Source organism: Rhipicephalus sanguineus, chromosome 2 (assembly GCF_013339695.2).
Source record: "Rhipicephalus sanguineus isolate Rsan-2018 chromosome 2, BIME_Rsan_1.4, whole genome shotgun sequence".
NCBI classification, from domain to species: Eukaryota; Metazoa; Arthropoda; class Arachnida; order Ixodida; family Ixodidae; genus Rhipicephalus; species Rhipicephalus sanguineus.
In genome coordinates, this window is record NC_051177.1 from 23,196,731 (window position 1) to 23,215,332 (window position 18,602).

An 18,602-nucleotide genomic window follows, 5' to 3' on the forward strand; every position below is an offset into this window, starting at 1 on the left:
GTCGCGATCTGGCCCATCGACAACTGTGGTATGCGCGTCCCCCCAGAGCACGTCTGAAAGGGTGCCGCATGAATTTACGCAGTGTCACGAAGGATACTAAGAATTTGTCTTGTATCCAGTTTTATTATTGTTTTGTTTAGCTGTCTAACGTTTGCATGTCTGCCGATGAGCAAGGACTGTGTCGATTTTTTGAAAGTTTTATTTTCCTCCTCATCTTAACTGCAGACATTGAGATATTTGCTAAACTGCTTGTTTGCTTACATTTTGCAAAAGCTAGCACCCGAGTAGAGGGTTTTGCGCCGATTTTAACAGAGAAGTAGGCTGAAGGTAAAAGCCTCTGTTTAAACCTTCTGTTCTTGCAGTGAAGTGTGGGTTTTGTTTCTCTGTTTGTTTTATGTTTTACGCGCAAGTTTACCTTAACAGAGAAGTAGGCTGAAGGTAAGAAGCCTCTGTTTAAACCTTATGTTTTTGCAGTGTAGTGTAGGTTTTTGCTTTTGTTGACTTTATTTTATCCGCATAATGTTCGGACAGTGTAAGGCTACCAAGAATTTCTCTTGTATCCAGTTTTGAATTCTTTTGCTTTTAATGTTCGCGTGTCTGCAGATGAGCAAGGAATATGTCGATTTTTGTAACTTTTATTTTCTTCCTCATGATAACTGCAGACATTAAGATACTTGTTGAACTGAGTGTTTGCTTACATTTAGCGAAACCTAACACCCGAGTAGAGGGTTTTGCACAAGTTGATTTTTAACAGAGAGGTAGGCTGAGGGTAAAAGCCTCTGTATAAACCTTGTGTAAATTGCAGCACACTTGTTAGTATGCGCATCAGTGTAGTGTAGGTTTTTTGTTTCTTTGTTTGTTTTATTTTCATACGCGCAAGTTTGATTTTGAGTTTTACTTATACTGTGAGAGGCGTAATTCATTAACTACCTCCTTTCGTTTTGTTTCGCCCGTAGCACCTGCGTGCCTTGAACGCTGTGAATCTCTCTGGGAAATGATACAAAACGTTAGGCTGTTGATTTGCTTCGCACGTAGTAGGTCTGAGTTTGTTATGGCTTCGTTATCTGATTCTTGATTTTCACGAGTGAGCGCACCAATTGTAAATTCTAGGGAGTTTTACCAAAACTGTAACCTGGCATTTCTCGAGGTCAGTTGAGTGCCCTATGTTTGTTGTGCCTCGGGTCTTGCGTGGTTCGTTCTGGCGTTTGCTGGCCATGGCTCAGGTCCAGAGATTGGTGCAGCCTGCGTCAACGTCTACAAGGGAGCAGATCTACGGTCTCTGCGGAGTGCTTTGGTGCTGCAACCCCTTCGAGACCTCCTGTGACGGTGGACGGGCTGTTATGATCGGCCTGCCTGGCTTGGCGCCGCTTTGACGCATGAGACGTTGCGGCTAGGACTACCCTGATTTCTTCCGGGTCAGCGGTTCCAGAGATGCACCAAGAGCGGCGACAACACGAAGGTCGTTCGTCTAATATTCTCAGGTTGTCTGCGCCCCTCGTAAAACCCTTTGGGCACGCCTGACCGACTGACAGTTTAGGAAGAGTTGTTGGCCGTCGAGGCGGCTTGCTTTGTCGTCGAGGTGCCCCGGACAAAGGACCCAGCGACTGGGAACCGTCTGCGGATGCATTTCCCACGTTCTCCGTGGCGCCTTGTTGCCGCTGTTTCCACAATTCGTGGTCTGCCTCGCGCATAACCATCATTGCAACAGACTACGAAATTGACTTCCACGTAAGACTCAACGTCTTCGTGCTGTGCCGTGTGTGCGCGGTGGGCAGTGTTTTTCCCTCGCCATGGGACGAACTGGATGTGCCTCTTTCTCCTTTCGTGGGTTGGGAAGGAGGCGGCGTTTCACCTTTCCCTTTTGGGGGCGGAGGTGAAGATGGAAATTTTCATTGGACTGTCCTGGCCTCCATTGTTTTTTTCCTACAGGGAACCCTGGGAAGACCAGGACATAAAATGCGAGCGCCGATGCGCTCCCGACGAGCTCTCACAAGTTTTCTCAAGCTGTCACAAGCTACGAGAAGCTCCCCTCGAGAGCTTCCATGATGCTAACCCCATCATGTAGCAACACGCTACCTGTAAATATGTAATAAACGTTACTGTTAACAGCTCTGGGCTCCTCTCCTCGACATCTCCCCGGGACTCTGGCTGGCTCCGGTCCTCTGGGCAGACCCCGATCACATCACCTGCTCCCTTTTGTCTAAAGTAGCGAATGGAAAGGAAAAGCGGTAAAGGGCGGTCGCGGAAAAGGCGCTGTATGCGTGCTGGAAAACAATTCCCGCTCATTCTCTATATTTCGGGCTTGAGTCGGGCTTTGCGCCGGGCCCGAGCCCGGCCCGATAAAGCTCCAAGTAGCCCGAGCCCGGCCCGGGCCCGAGGTGAAAGTACGTCGGCCCGCCCGAGCCCGGCCCGCGGGCCGGGTCGGGCTTTCGGGCTACCCGGAGCCCGTGCACACCTCTACTAAGAAGTCCCTGCGCGTAAGACCACAGCCCAGTGGTAGGCCCGTTCATTTTGTTCGCACTGTTCGTTTCGAGAACAGAAAGCGACGCCGCACTCGCTCATGTCTTCAAACGCATCTCGCACCTCCAACCGCAAGAGAAGCACACGTCGCAAGCACCATTTTCTCAAAATCAGCTGTTGCGGCAGCCGCAACCGCCGCATCATGCCGTGCGAAGCCGTTTGTTCGCTCGAGAGAACGCGTGCGAACGGTCTCGCGCTCCGTTCGTTTGTAGCAGACGACATGCTCGTTATGACGCGGTATGACTTCATCAAAAAATAAAAGATCTAGCAAAAAGAAAAATGGCTACGCCCCTCAGAGACATGGTTTTTTCCGGCTTCGGCCAATCGCGTACGCCGCCAGAATGGGTACAGAACGAACGGCGCAGAACAGAGATCTCCGATCACCCCACTCGTTATGCCGCGATATGACGTCACCAAAAAAGAAAAGATCAAGCAAAAAAAAAAAGAAATGGCGACACCCCCCGGCCTTGAGTGGCATCTCCCGCTTCAGCCAATCAGCGCGCTTGTTCTTCCCCAGGAGAACGAACAAGCGGAACGAACAGATCTCCGATCGCCCCGGGAGCTAAATAAACTCTACATTTCGATGCTGAGTTTTAGGGTCCCTTATGTATTCGCCGAAGACGACTCGAAGGCGAAAGCCATCCGGTGTGGATATATCTTACCGTGCACTTAATATCGGCGTTCAACATTCGCTAATGAGCTATCAGTAATTCACTGTCATTAATGCAACTGTCGCTAATTAGCTTATTACTCAATCAATTTGTTTTCATTATCGTATAATTAGCTTCCACTCAATAATTTTGGTAATTTACTTTCACCATTAACTTATACTTATTCACCCACCGTGAAATGTGAAATCCCTGAAATTTGCACACTTCTCTCCTCCTCCTCATATTTCACTGCAATTTGCACCTTTCCCAATGCAGGCTAGCCAGCCAGGCTCGGCCTGGTTAACCTCCCTTCCGCTTTTCACTCTTCTCTCGGGGTTTGCGTCTGGGTGCCCGACATCAATATATGTCTTTCTTAGCTCTCGTGTCCCGCCTGCATTATAGATGCACCAAAGCCCGACATTGGTCACTGCCCATGCTTCAGACATGAAAGTGACGGCCGAGGCTTTGTGTATCCGCTGCACGTGTTAGTCGTGTAATATATGCAGGAAATGACGCGTCTATACAGCTGCCTCTTACGGCCTCTCCTTATGGTTTGACGGGACTGGATTCAAGACGTCTTTTCGAAAGCCCCGCTACAGCTATATGTTTGCCTTAGCCGTGTCACTGCGCCACCATGCGCGTTCCAAGGGCGCCCTTTCTTTTTCAGGCGCCCGCACGACGGTCATCAATCAAAGTTGAATCTGACCACTGCATTCTCGTATAATCAATGGAGTCTACTGCGCATGCTTCACTGGCGGCTTCCGGTGGCCGAAATAGCTGTTTGTAGTCCACTTGATTCCATCGTCTCGATAACGTGAGAGCACCGTGGGCAGGAAGATAGATGCGAAGAATGAAAAGAACCTCATCTCGAGCCTGCGGCATCCATGAACCGCGCGTTATAAGGAAGTCACGGAGATCAAACCAGTTATGAGGAACACAGCCACATCTAACTTCTAGGTCACCTTTACAGTACTGCAGCTCGTGGGATCGAATCCCGGCCGCGGCGGCCGCATTTTCGATGGCGGCGAAAATGCTTGCGGCCCGTGTGCTTAAATTTAGGTGCACATTAAAGGGCCTCTGGTGGTCGAAATTTCCGGAGCCCTCCACTACGGCGTCTCTCATAATCATATCGTGGTTTTGGGACGTTAAACCCCAACAATTATTATTACCTTTACAGAATGTGCTGCCTACTGAGTGAAAAAAAGAAAAGGTATAGAGAGGGTGTGAGAGTGTCCGAATTGTAGAAAATTTAGTTGTGGCCAAAATACGAAAATCTACGTTGAAGTCCGTGAGGTCATGCAGACACTTATGTGGAGAGATTTCGGCGTGATATTTAAAAAGCATGGTTGATCCCTCCGTCATAGGAATCGGAATAACACGAAAGTAAAACGTGCCCTTATAGAAGTAACTGAATGTTTACTGTACATTGATATAAGAGAGTTTGCACAACGTGTAATAATATGTGGCAGCTATACACCGTTTAACGTAGATGCACCCACTTTGATGCTTGGTGGTACATCTCCACGCCGACGACTAACGTCCATGTTCAACGATGAAACAAACCCTTGTGGTAGCTGTAGTAGTTAACGGTGAAAGCGTAATCAGAGAACGAGTTGTGATAACCAGAAGAGCATCGCACATTGGACGCAGAACTTGGTCGCCATCCTGCGGCATGTTAAAATGTGATTGAACACCACGGCCGCACTAGAGGGAAGCGCAAAGCGCGTCGTGCCGCCCCGGTAGCCCGGCCGCGATTTTTCTTGGGGCGAGCGCGTAGGGGGGAACGCGGCGTTACAGCCAGGTGAGGCAGGCGCGCGTCGCAGAGCTATTTTTGGTTTGATTAGCGTGATGCTATGAGCGAGGCCGACGCTTTTACGACGCTTTTTAACGACGCTTGCGTTAAGGTCGCCACCTCGCGGTGTGTTAAGGCATTGACAAATATGCACTTCTATTGAAAACGCGCCGAATGTGACGAACGTGTAACGCGTTGCAGGTACTGATCGCGGAGGCCACAGCAATGATGAATTACTTTACTTTGCCGCTCACAGAGGGCAACACCACCCCGCCGACCGGGAGAGTGGTAGATATAAAAGACGCGTTTGTAAAGCTTCTAGTGTCTGTGATCGTGGCGCAGACAATAAAGGAAAAAAAAAAATCGTGGCGCAGTGGATAGCGCGTCCGGCATCACTTGTTCCGGACCGAGCGGTCGTGGGTTCGATGCCCGTTGACGGAACTTTTTTTCTTTTCCATCTGATCGTGTACATTTTTTCGACGTCATTTCCGTGACGGAAATACGTCACTGAAGTCTTGGTGGACCCCGGCATAAAACACTTTCGTGTTAAAATAAAACATTAACCTTCGTTTTTTCTTCTATAACGAACTTATGGTGGCGAAGTTAACCAAGGTAGAGTTTTTAAAGATTTATCATTCTAAATTTATTCATTGTCCTATTTTAGTGTCCATGCAACGTGCTCCTGAATGTGAGTATACGGGTCTTTTTGCACATCGCCCCCATGGAATTGCGGCCGCCACTGCCCGGAATCGAACCTGCTTCGTCGAGCTTGGCAGCGCAACGCCTTAGCTGATAAGCTATCACAGCGGATAGAGTGTAATGAGTATGAAAATACCGTAGTACTCTGCTCTTATACCACACGCCCGAGTACACGCATAAGGAAAACAGCCTCGTTTTGTGCCTAGACTGTTTATCTTGCATCACAGTTTTTAATGGCGTTTCTCTTCACTTCTCGTTGTAGAAGGTTCCCGGTGGCGAGGCTGTCAGCGCACCTCACAATGGCTCGCAATTTGCCGTCGCGCGCGTCAGCAAGGCGGCAGGACGAGATAATCCGCTTTGTCGCGCTGCTCCCTCCGCTTTCATCACACGCTCTCCTTTTAATAAAGACCGAGACGGGGGCGATGAATACGTGTAATCCGTCTCACAAAAACGGTGCAGCGTTCTGAAAACTACACCACCGGTGTTAGCGAATGATGGGCACACTCATAGCACTTATATACTGATGGTCTGCTTGGTGAGCCATGATATCGATGAAGCAGTGCACAAAAGGTGCGTTCACGCACACATGCGAGTGTGTGTCTTTTTTTATGTGTACGTGAACGCGTCTTTTGTGCGCTGCTTCGTCATTATCATTGCACCGGTCCAGTTCGATCGTAGGAAGGAATCGGACCAGTGAGTTTGTCACTGTTTAGTTACCAGCCGATGAGTTTCTGGTTATAGCCGAGGAGTTCTGCTTATACAAGCAGGCTTTGGGAACATCCCTTACATCATGTTGAACATTTCTCTATCTGTCTATCTATGTATACCTAGGGGGGGGGGGGGGGTTCCTGTTCGAAACAACAACAGGTTTACAGTATTTTGTGTGCTGAGCAATGAAAACATAGCCGCGGAAAGTGGGTTAATGAAGCTGTTTTTCTGTTGTCCTGTTTTTTTTTTTTTTTTGCTCGATTACTATTGTCAATCATATATAGTGAAATAAAGCTATTGTATAATGACTTGTAAGCGCATGAGTAAACGCGTCTTGTGCAGTTGTTACAGGCCTTAACAGGTACGTACTTCTTGCGCAAAGCTGAACGTGAAAAGCAGCGGTAAACACGGACAGTGGTGTATGCATGTTGTTTCTCATTCGTGTCTCTCTTTTCGTTGCGAGTGTATGCGTTAAAATTATCCATAAGTTATCCCGAATCTTATTAAGACGTAGCCAGAGAGTGGTCATTCAACTATCAATAACTGTTTGTGTGCCAACCGATTTGAGTTTGGACCGTGATCGGCTCTAGTTTCCACACTGCTGCACTCTTTTAGCGAGGCGAGAGTGTGTAGAAGACAACACACATCTCCACGCACTTCACATATTTCTTCTCTGTCCGGCGCACGAACCTTCTTGGTGCCCTGCTATATAGGCGTGATAAAAATCTTCGCGCTGTACGATTTTAAAGCACAATTAGCACGAATCACCGACTCGTTAATCCTGCTCTCCATCTAGTCTCGCTCTCCGGCCGCCACCTGCACCGCACCCCTGTCGCCTTTAGATGAGGTGATTCCGGGCGCCGGCACTTTGTTCACCCTCATCGTTCCTTGGACAAGTCAAGGAGCGGAGGCAGCCCCGCAGTGTGTCGTTGAAGGTCGTCCACTGACTCTGTATTCTGGGCCGTGCACCGTGTTTGCCTTTTTCAGAACGTCGTTGCTGTGGTCTGCGCACCAATTATTTCTTTCGAATTCCACTACCACTAGCACAGACGACGGCGTCGACTAACACATCTACAACAGCATCATCGTCATCAAGAACAACGATGATGATGGTGATGAATGGAACTGAAAATTACGTCTGTGATGGAAATTATATCCACGTGGATTTGATTTTTATTACTTGGACAAGAAAGCAAGATTGGTTTCTTTCTTTCTTTCTTTCTTTCTTTCTTTCTTTCTTTCTTTCTTTCTTTCTTTCTTTCTTTCTTTCTTTCTTTCTTTCTTTCTTTCTTTCTTTCTTTCTTTCTTTTATAGTAGGCACGAACGAAGCTCGCTTCACCGTAACGCAAGCACTCTCTGTACAGTGAAAGCCGGCAGAGCCAAATCGGGACATACAAACAGTATCGCTTGCTGACTTTCTTATGTTGTGGTATACGTATACTAGGTAGGCGAGTGCGTGAGCAAACAGATCTTTCCGTTCAAGCCGTCTTATGTTTTTTTCTTTCTCTTCGACTGAATGGCTTGCACGCTTTGAGGGATGTTCAACGCTGGGCCGACCGCAGACCTGTCTCTTACCCTAAACCCGAGCGACCTGACCAACCGTCCCACGTGTGCACACGCTGAGAAAGATGGGACCGCACGGTCACGGATAGGTATCGATTTCGGAGCCCTAGGCAAACACGAAGAGTGTAGAGGTGAGCGAGATCGGACTTGAGTCGCCCAACGGTTACGCCCGTGACAGGCGAGTGAGCGCACACACGCCAGAGGGCGCTCATTAGCGATCCATCTAATAGGTGTCACTTTGGTGACCTGCTCGGCTGCCTCAGACAAAACCGGTAATTGGTTGGCTTCGGGCCGCGCTGCCCCTGCTCCGCTCGTTCGCGTGCTCGCTATGTCATTGACGTGACGACCGTCGGGTCGCCCTTATTGCAAAGTTAATCAAGGTGCGTTGCCCCGTTCCCGTTTTCCCGTCGCACGTATATACGAAGTGAGATTTCGTCGAAGGGAGTGAGACGTTGCTAAGGGAGCAGTTCCAATAACGAAGGATCGCGGACCAACCGGCGTTTCACGTTACTTCTCGGTCGAAACAAAGATCCTGCGTCGGTGGAACGTATATCTGCACGGAAGTCGCTGTGTGAGCAGACAAATGGGCGCCGTGCGGATTTGGAACGAGAGCCTACTTTGCAAGCGATTGCCAGGCGGGTGAATCTCAAACGTACTGCGCGCATCTCGGGTATAGCCCTCCATCTGAATGTGGCAATAGGCGCCCGGGGATCCGGCTGTCGTAGCCCGGATCTTCTCTATCTGCAGTGGTGATCTCACTTTAGTGGATGAAAAAAAAGTTACCTAAAAAGGAAAACTGTCTTTGCTGCGCGCGCGCGCGCGCGCGCGCGCGCGTGTGTGTGTGTGTGTGTGTGTGTGTGTGTGTGTGTGTGTGTGTGTGTGTGAGTGTGTGTGTGTGTGTGTGTGTTAACAATACAAGGGGAGCATTGGATTTGCCATGTTACATCGTGTGTGTGATACGTCGCTTGGCTTGAAGCGTTCCTTTTTTAAAGACGACAGTCTTTCTTGGGACACTTAAACGGAGAAATTTTGGTCTGTCTTTCTGTCTGTCTGTCTTTCTGTTTTTCGGCACGTCTCTCGATTCAGCCACTCGGCCAAAGTTGAACCACTTGCCCAAGGGCCAGATATCTTGAACGGCCGACTAGGTTCATACTTGTGTACATTGTCGATCAAAAAGCAAACATTACGCATATCTGAGGCGCAACATCACTAGGTAAGTATTACGTGGTATGTTCCTTTAATAGAAAATGCATACATACGTAATTCTAAAGACCCTAGTTTCTTAAGCTGCGCTAAAAATGCGACTGCGCTGAATCTTGCCTTCCTCCGTGCCCTCTGCACGAGCTCATTTTTGTGTTTCGGTTTCGGTTCTGTATTGCACTGTACGAATGCCATGGGGCACCGCTCTGGCATTCCTGTTTTACTCAGGCGACGTTTAAATAAAAGAGTGTGTGGAGAGTACTCGTTGAGTAAGGACGTTTCCTCTGCTTCAGCGCTTCGCGCCAAACCGCGTGTTCGGGCTGCCTGGCGCCCCCCGCCGGTCGCGTTGGTCACCGCCGGTCTTAGCCTGCTGCTGCGCCGGGACTACCAGCCCGCAACACAGCACTCATGTTTCCCGACGTATTGCCAAATGGCGTCCATATCTCGTGCAGCGCATCTTCTATCGTCTTTAGACGACATTTGCAGCGAAGCACGCAGATACGCGGCCAATTTTTTTTTTAATATGTAAACGGCTATGATATATCGTTACTTGCTTTCCGTCAGCGATCGCTTATTCAAATATCATGGCGTAGTTACACGCTCAGTGACTCAGCGTTCCGCTCGTGAGCCTAATATCGGGGGCGCGATTCCAGGCCTCAGTGGCCCAACTCCGATGGGGAGAATGCAAAAAAAATGTCGCGTAACATGCATTTACTGCACGTTCATGAGTAACGGGTAGTCCACACTAACCCAAATTTCCACAGTACGGCATCACTCATGGTCCGTAAGTTGCTTTTAAGTGTTAAACTCCGTGCTTTATATAAATTTTGTTTAGTGTGCTTGAACCATCTCAACCTGCAATACCTCTTTTTCAACTTATATTTAATTGAATGCGAAGACAATAGGAGTTTCGTAAAAACGGCATCGCAAAAGCGAAACAGAAACGCATATACTAGTCGCAAAACAAAGACGGTCAGCGATTCGCTAGCGCGGTCATCAATCAAGGGTCGATGCGGTCGGTTTTAACGACCCGCCACGAGCCGGTGGCCGAAAAACTTAGCTCGCAACTTCCCTAAGCTCGTCTCTCGCTCACAAAATGGCGAGTTACACGAAAGACAGATGGCGGTTGGGAACCGCGCGGTTTTCCAGGAGGGCGAGGAGGAGTTATAGGTCACTCGGTCCGGTCGGTTCGAGCGAACCACGCACGCAGGCCCCGTTTGAGCACATATCAGTCAAGAATGCGCGGGCGTCGCTCCGTTTCGCCAACAAGCCGCAGCTCCATATCTCCGCTTTCCCGCTTCCGTAATCGGGAGAGCGTCTCGCACATTGGGAGACGCCGTTTTCGGGAGGACATGTGGTTGAGGCGAGAAGAGGGAGGAGAAAGACGTCTCCCGATTTCTCTCGCTTCATCTTCCACCAGAGTCGTCCCCTTCGGTTGGTCGCACGCGGCTGCTTCCTTTGATTAATAGCCGTCTGTATGCTTCGCTCGTTCCTGGCAGCGTGCGTTGTCCACCAGAGTGAGCTAGCGGTGACGTCTCCCCGACCGAGTAAGAAAGGCTGGAACTAACTTGAACCCTCTGTGAACAGATTCACTGTGCCTCGATAAAAAAAAATTAATAATAATAACAGAGGCAAGCTGTAGAACGCGAGTTTTCCCCGAGTTTGTCAGGCCCCACTGCGCCAGCGGGACCACGCGTTGAACTACGGCTGTCCCTTCCTCCTTCTTCATCGTGTCCCCTTCACTTCTCACTCCTGTCAGTCCGTTCCGTGTTTTCGCCTGTTCCGATTTCCTTCAGTGGCTGTTTTTGCGGAAACACTTACGTTGTTCCTTTTTTCATTCCACCCGTCTTATTCGAGTTTATTCCACATCTGGTCGAATCTTCCTTCCTTAACTCGACCCTCCCTTCTTTTTCCTCATTTCCTTCTTGTCCACTACTTCCGGAATGATTCTCTTTCGCTATCAAACGACATGTCTCCCTCCTTTTTCCTTATCTCTCCTCGCGCCCGTTGCACCCATCTTGTACAAGGTCCTTTCGACTGCAGACTCTACGACACCTCTTTGATTGGGTTTTGCGAGGGCATCGAAGGGAGGCGAAGGAATACTGGCTTGCTTTCTTTTTCGCGTCAACCTCGTTAGTCCACGTCTCGTTTGCCGTCCGCGGAAGGACAAATTGCCTCGCCTGTTCCTTGCGCCTGTCTCTCGTGTTCTCGGTAACGAAACGCGTGTTGTGGAATCCTCCTCCAACGCTTCGAAGTCGACCGTCCGTAACTGCGAACACACCGATGCGCCACAATCACCGCAATCGAAGTTGCGCAGCGTCCGTCAAAAGTTCGGAATTCAGTGCTCACGAAAGCGCACCGGCACAGCTACGCCACGTGTGTGACACCCCGTAGTGCTTTCGTTGCTATAGAGCCCTAAGAGACTGACGGGCACAGTGCCCTCCATTATGTGCAGAGCACGGAATGGAGTGCCAGGCGGGTTAAGAGGACTCAGAAAAAGGGCACAGATGCCTACATTGTCACTGGTAGAAGACCTTTATATTTTTTTGACGGCTATACTCGAGCAAAGTCGGCACCGCACGTGTAAGCTAGGTAAATGGAACGGGTGCTCCGTTGCAATTTTTATGCGGCGTAATGGAAGGTCTGAGCATACTGGGAAGGCTCATCGTTTGCTCAGGTATTAGCCGTTGCTGCCTGAGAGTGTTTACATACGATCACGATAGAAAACGCTGAAACTATATGATACAACCAGGTCTAAGAACAACGTTATAATACAATCAGGGTCGCTATACAGCATGACTTACTGATGCCAGCATTGGCGGCGCCTCATTGATTTTTAGCGCTAGTTCCCATGTGCATACTTGATATTTTGCTGCTCTATGTTTCACCCATATCACGTTATTTCATCATCACTCTTTATGTTTCGCGAGCGTAGGACTCTGTTTTATTGCGCGAAATACCTTAGTAGTGTGAGTATTTCGATAATCGACATTCGCGCGCGTGCGTAACAATGACGCAAGAGATTGAACGAAAGAAAGGGAATGGATTAAGGGCCCCTTTCCTTTGTTATGCACAACTGTAGTGTAGTAGTTCTGATATAAATGTAAAGAAAATTAATGTGGACGAAAAGACAGCTTGACGCCAGAAGGGGTTGAACCTACAACCTCAGAGAATAAGTGCATGTGCTTGCGTGCTTGCGTGCTTGCGTGCGTGTGTGCGTGCGTGCGTCCGTGCGTGTGTGTGTGTGTGTGTGTGTGTGTGTGTGTGTGTGTGTGTGTGTGTGTGTGTGTGTGTGTGTGTGTGTGTGTGTGTGTGTGTGTGTGTGTGTGTGTGTGTGTGTGTGTGTGTGTGTGTGTGTGTGTGTGTGTGCATTGTGTGTGTGTGTGTGCATTTGTGTGTGTAGGCGTGTGCCTGTGTGCACGCGTGTCACATAGTGTATATATGTTTCCTTTAGTGTGCTGCTCCGACAGCAATTTTCTTTCCATCTCAAAGGTCAGCGCTCACATTGGTGGGCCCTGTGTCTAAGCGTTTTCGCGCGAAAAACTCCATTATTCGGTTGTCCGCCGAAAAAGTAACTCACGTACGATTATAGGCGAGCCATAAGCGATGTCCCTTCAGGGCAACCTCGCTGCGGACTCTCAGCAAAGACCGATGTGTCCGCGCTTCCTTGTAGTGCGTTCCAATCATAGTCGGTCTTTTCTGCGACTTTCGCGTAGCCTTTTGCAGCTCGCGACAGAGCCACGTGGGTCGTCGTCCGTATTAGAGACAATGAAGTTTTGCGCAGTAAAAACGCCTTGGGTCGCAAAGAGAGGCGGAGGGGAAGTGTTTAACGTGATTTATCGTCCGAGGAACTCACTCGGCAGACCTTAGCCGGCCTCTGTTCTATGGAGGAGTGTCCGACCTCTCCGCTGACAGAAATCTCTTTCGGTGTCCAGAGGAAATTAGCGCCGCCATTCCAGGGTCGCCTCGCTGCGCGTAATGTATGTCTTTCCGACTTTTCGTCCAGCTGGCCGAGCTGTCGCTGCCTTTATGGTATTCTTCTTGATATTTGCGCTGCTTTTTGTGCGTCCACGTATGTTGAACCGAGATTACTCAAGGGGGAGCGGGGCAAGTGAGCTTGTTTCGCCGACCAAGGTTAATGTATCTTGATAACTCACTCTCCAATCCGATTTGTGAAACTCCGACGCGGCCATTCTTTCTTTCACCGTCGCTAGGGGCACCACCATACTTCGCTCTGCTCGAAAGTACCGAATGCTTCGTGCGTTTTGATAACTCCACGGTTCTGCCACGCTTTTATCTTGTGCTTACAGTAAGGTTTACATCCAACAAAGTATGTTCTTCGCGTGTTCGATAGGATTCGATACAGCCCGTGGCGGTCGCATTCCGATGCAGGCGAAATGCAGGAGACCCGTGTGCATGTATTTAGATGCACCTTAGAGAATCACAGGTGGTCAAAATTTCCGGAGCCCTCCACTGCGGCGTTCCTCATAATCATATCGTGGTTCTGGCACGTAAGCTCCCAGGTATTATATTATTATGGTGCGCTCGATATTCAGTCGGACTAACGGGATATTTATTCTGAACTCGTGTACCGCTTGCAAATACTACCGCACCAGCATGACTGAAATTTAGCGCCCGTTTGTAAATCACTGGGTGGTTAAAGTACGCCATTTTAAAAGAACGATATAAACTACTTCCCAGTCGCACTTATAGTGACAGTGGGCGCTTGCTGAACATGTTAATAAAACAATTAGGCTGTTTATGAAAAGCAAACTCTTGGGCAGTCGCGCATCGAGTTCGTGTTTCCTCAGTGTTTTTACAAGTCAGTCTTGGCTGATGCATTAGCGCTTGCATTGTGCTCACTGTGGTATTCTATCGCTTGTCTACTGCCTGATCCAACGCGTCAAGTCTCAGTTGCTGCACTTTTCAGTTGAGTATTATTCACCGAAGCAATTTTACCTCATCTATAGTACAGCAGTGACGGAGGTGCAGCGATATCTAATATCTTGGTGTACAGACCAAATACGAGGTATAGCGCATGACTGCATGCCCCTTTTCACGACCGTAGAGCGCCGTCGATTTCACCGCTGCAATGACGCCTGAGCTGCGGACTTCTCCTGCTAAAGAGTGCACTAACGGGTGAGCCAGCTTTACAAGCGCAAATTGAGCCTTCTCTCCGGCGTTTGTATCATATGCGTTTTATTTTTGTGTATTGCCGTAACGTGTATAGGTGGGTGGGAGCGAAATTCGCGTACTATACTGCCACTTGTTTACTTGCAGCAATCAGTCAGGTGAGTAATAATACAAGAACTTGCAAATAATGAAGTCAAACAAGAAATGACCAGCATCTTGTGCACAACTAATTGCACTAATCTTTAACTCTGAGGATGTTCAATCTAAAAAAAAAAGTTCGGAATAATGACCTAATTGTAGTAGTGTTACTGCGCATGCGCTAGCAAATACTCTTCTTCCAGCGAGTTAACCTCGACCTCAGTCTAGCAGAACACACTGTTTTTCAATTCAACACTAGTAGCTGCGTTTTGATTTTTTTTCCTTTTCTCCCTTTCTCTCTGTTCATCGCAGAGCTTGCTCATTGACAGGTTTACTGGTTATCATGTGTACTTAAATGGGTGGGGGGGGTGGGGGGGTGGGGGGTGGGGGGACAACTACAAGGAGTGAGGAATCCACGGTGTTTTGTTTAAGATACTCGAGGTGCTCGTGCGCCTTCGTGGAAATGTGGGAGGGGGGAACACACTTACAGTGAGAATAGCGTTGTGTCAACGAAAGTTCTTGATTGAAAAATATTCTTGCGGGTAAGCGTACCTGCATGCTTTTGTAAAATCGTCCTTTTATATCACTTCACATCGCATCACTTATTTCTGTCCGAGAGTCAAAATACATGACATCGAGTAACCTTCGAGGGCACTGTACGTTCATGTAGAGAGAGGGAGAAACTGAAGAGGCAGACTAACATAACTGTTGGGGTTTTACGTCCCAAAACCACGATACGATTATGACGGACGCCGTAGTGGAGGGCTCCGGAAATTTCGGCCACCTGGGATTCTTTACCGTGCACCTAAATCTAAGTACACGGGCCTCTAGCATATTGCCTCCATCTAAATTCAATCCCACGACCTTCAGGATAGCCGAGATTCGATCCCGCGACCTTCGGTTCAGCAGTCGAACACCATAACCACAAGACCAACGTGGCGCGTATGAAGAGACAAACTCCCCCGGAATTCTCGTGAATGGATCGTTTTCATTTACTATTATCACCTTTTCTCCCCCGGCCCTTTCTGTTTCCCGAGAGGCTCACCCTTGAAGCCAGCGCCCGCGGTGTGCTGTTCTGCGGGGACGTGCTGGAGCGTCTCGGCGCCGCAGGGCCCCGACGACTTGAGCGTAAATCGACCGATTAGAAAGGCCGGGTCCGCGACCTCTGCTCCCCCCGTCCTCACTCCCGCACCCTTTCCATGCTCACACCTCTCATCTCGCCAGTAAGTGGCCTCGTCCTTTTGAGAGGCACCGTGCGGTGGTCGCGGCACGTTCGTGCCATCAATTTCGTGTTTAGCACCTCACCTCCCGACGCCTCGGCCGCGGCCTTACCAAACAGCGAGAACCGCTTCGGATGTCGATGCCTTTTGCGGGCTTTCCCCTCATCACAGCCAACGTCATCGCGCTGCTCCTTTGCTCTTTTTTCCTTTCTTTCTTTATAATTTCGCTTTTATTAATTCCCCTTTCTTACCCGCGTTTTCCACCACTGCTCGCTCGGACTGGCCCTCGAGTCGCTGGCTTTCACCTATAGCATTTTCACTTTTTTCCCCTTTTGTTCGGCGGAAGTCCGCAGAGTAATCTTCCTGCACTTCGGTGGAGGAACATACCGGAAGGCTTTGTGGAGACCATCGCGAACTGCGCGCAAGCCAAACTATTGCCTCGGGCATGTCCCTCGAAATTTCCTTTTATTTATTTATTTTTTCTCTCGGCGTACCTTCGATTTTTCCGCGACTTGTTTCTCGCTCTCGTTCGTCTTAACTGCTTCCTCGACTGCGCCGCTCATGAAAGTTATACAACAGGACATCTGGGAAGTAGAGTCCTGCGATTTCTTCAATTGAATAACGTTCGCGCTGTTTACGCCTTCTGCTCTCTTTCTTCTTTCTTTGACGCCTGCTGAACTTACCTTAGCGAGAAAAAATTACCGCATTGCATAAATGTAAGAGCATAGACTCTGAAGAAGTGTTTCTGTTACTCCGCTCTCAGTCGCCTTTCTCGTTATCGGCGCTAGTTAGAGCGCCTTGTACAGGTTCTTGCGCTACAGAAAAGCCTCAGGTTGCCAACAGTCATTGCAACTGCGTCTAAGGGGAAACTTGTTCTATGAATGCTGTAGTTGAACCGCCGCACTTCTTTGAGACGGTGATTGCAGCAAAGGCCACTGATGTATTTGTGCTCTGTTAAAACAAGAACTTTCGAACTTACCAACTTACCAGATGCGGGAATATATATATATATATATATATATATATATATATATATATATATATATATATATATATATATATATATATATATATATATATATATATATATATATATATATATATATATATATATATATACACTGTCTTTGTTTCTTAATTTTTTATCCTAACAGAAGTAGAAAGCAAAGGGGTAGCCATCGCCAAGAAATAGCAACTCCTTCATTTATTTGTTATTTCAATATAAAAAACAACCGTGACAAGAAACCTACTCATGCGGGATCCTTTCGCTCTAATAAAAATGTTTCCTTTCTCTCCGTAAGCTAACACACTTACTACTCATCGTAGTGTTCTGAAGTCTCGATGCAGCGCTTCTTTTATTTATGAACTAATTGAAACACGATTGTCCCCACGTTTTAGTTTGACGTTTGTCTGCATGTGTGCGTCAAACGCGGACGCGTGTTTGTGCGTTTGGGGGGAGGGGGAGGAGCTTATCTATAGCGTTGCGAGTAATGCATCTGTTTTTAACACGAAAGTGTTTTATGCCGGGGTCCACCAAGACTTCAGTGACGTATTTCCGTCACGGAAATGACGTCGAAAAAATTTACACAATCAGATGGCAAAGAAAAAAGGTTCCGTCAACGGGCGTCGAACCCACGACCGCTCGGTCCGCAACAACGGATGCCGGGCACGCCATCCACTGCGCCACGGTCAGAGACACTAGAGGTTTTACAAACGCGCCTTTTATATCTACCACTCCCCCGGTCGGCGGGGTGGTGTTGCCCTCTGGGAGCGGTAAAGTAAAGTATTTCGTCATTACTGTGGCCTCCGCGATTAACACCTGCAACGCGTTACACGTCCGTCTCATTAGGCGCGTTTTCAATAGAAGTTCAATTTTGTCAATGCCTTAACACACCGCGAGGTGGCGATCTTAGCCCAAGCGTGGTAAAAGCGTCGGCCTCGCTCATAGCATCACGCTAATCGAAACCAAAAATAGCTCTGCGGCGCGCGCTTGTCTCACCTGCCTGTTACACCGCGTTCGCCGCTCAGCGCGCTCGCCCCGAGATAAATCGCGGCCGGGGGGCGGCACGACGCGCTTTGCGTTTCCGTCTAGTCCGGCCGTGGTGTTCAATCACATTTTAACATGCCGCGGGATGGAGACCAAGTTCTGCATCCAATATGCGACGCTCTTCTGGCTATCACACCTCGTTCTCTGATTACGCTTTCACCGTTAACTACCACAGCTACCACACGGGTTTGTGTAATCATTTAACATGGCCTTTAGTCAGTCGAGATGGAGATGTACCACCAAGCATCAAAGTGGGTGCATCCACGTTAAACGGTGCTATAGCTGCCAGACATCAATATGCATTGTGCAAACTCTTATACCAATATACAGTAAACATTCAGTTACGTCTGTAAGGGCACGCTTTACTTTCGTGTTATTCCGATTCCTATGACGGAGGAATCAACCATCTTTTTCCCTGTTTGTGTCGTTTGTAGCGCTGGTTTCGGATGACAAAAGTTACGCTAACATTTATAAATGCATCCGAATTTTCATGCTGTGGAGAAAGTGATGCCGAGCAGCCGCGTGCCCTGTTTAACCTGTCCTTCTGTCTTGCTTCACGCAGCTGCTCTCGAGAACGAGGAGAGGAAAAGAGTGGCCCGGCCTTCGGAACACTAGCGTGAGTGTTTCTTCGTTGATCCGGCTTTGCACGTTGAACTATTCGCCCACGGGTTCGCCTCGCGTTCTATCTCGACATTTCGCTTCGGCACTATATTTACTCGAACTCATGTCATAGCGTTATCGTGTCATAGAGACCAGGGGCGTAGCCAAAGGGGGGGTTGGGGTGGTTCAACCCCCCCCCCCCCCGAAATTTTTCAGTTTTGCTTGCGTATATAGGCACGCACACATACAAACGCACGCACGAACATACATAAAGTATGGTTGAACCCCCCCCCCCCCCCCCCCCGAAACAAATTTCTGGCTACGCCCCTGAT

At 48.7% G+C, this 18,602-nt stretch overlaps 1 protein-coding gene across 3 annotated transcripts in view; it reads left to right on the plus strand.

The window, feature by feature from the left end:
- LOC119382526 (uncharacterized) overlaps positions 1–18,602 on the plus strand; it is a 139,363-nt gene that overhangs the window by 51,341 nt on the left and 69,420 nt on the right. For 2 of the 3 annotated variants that reach the window (XR_007415059.1, XM_037650252.2), the window contains exon 2: positions 18,233–18,286. The exons of the other annotated variant lie outside the window; for it this stretch is intronic. The gene's annotated coding sequence lies outside the window, so the exon portion shown is untranslated. The remainder of the gene's footprint in view (positions 1–18,232; positions 18,287–18,602) is intronic. 3 annotated transcript variants of the gene reach the window in all.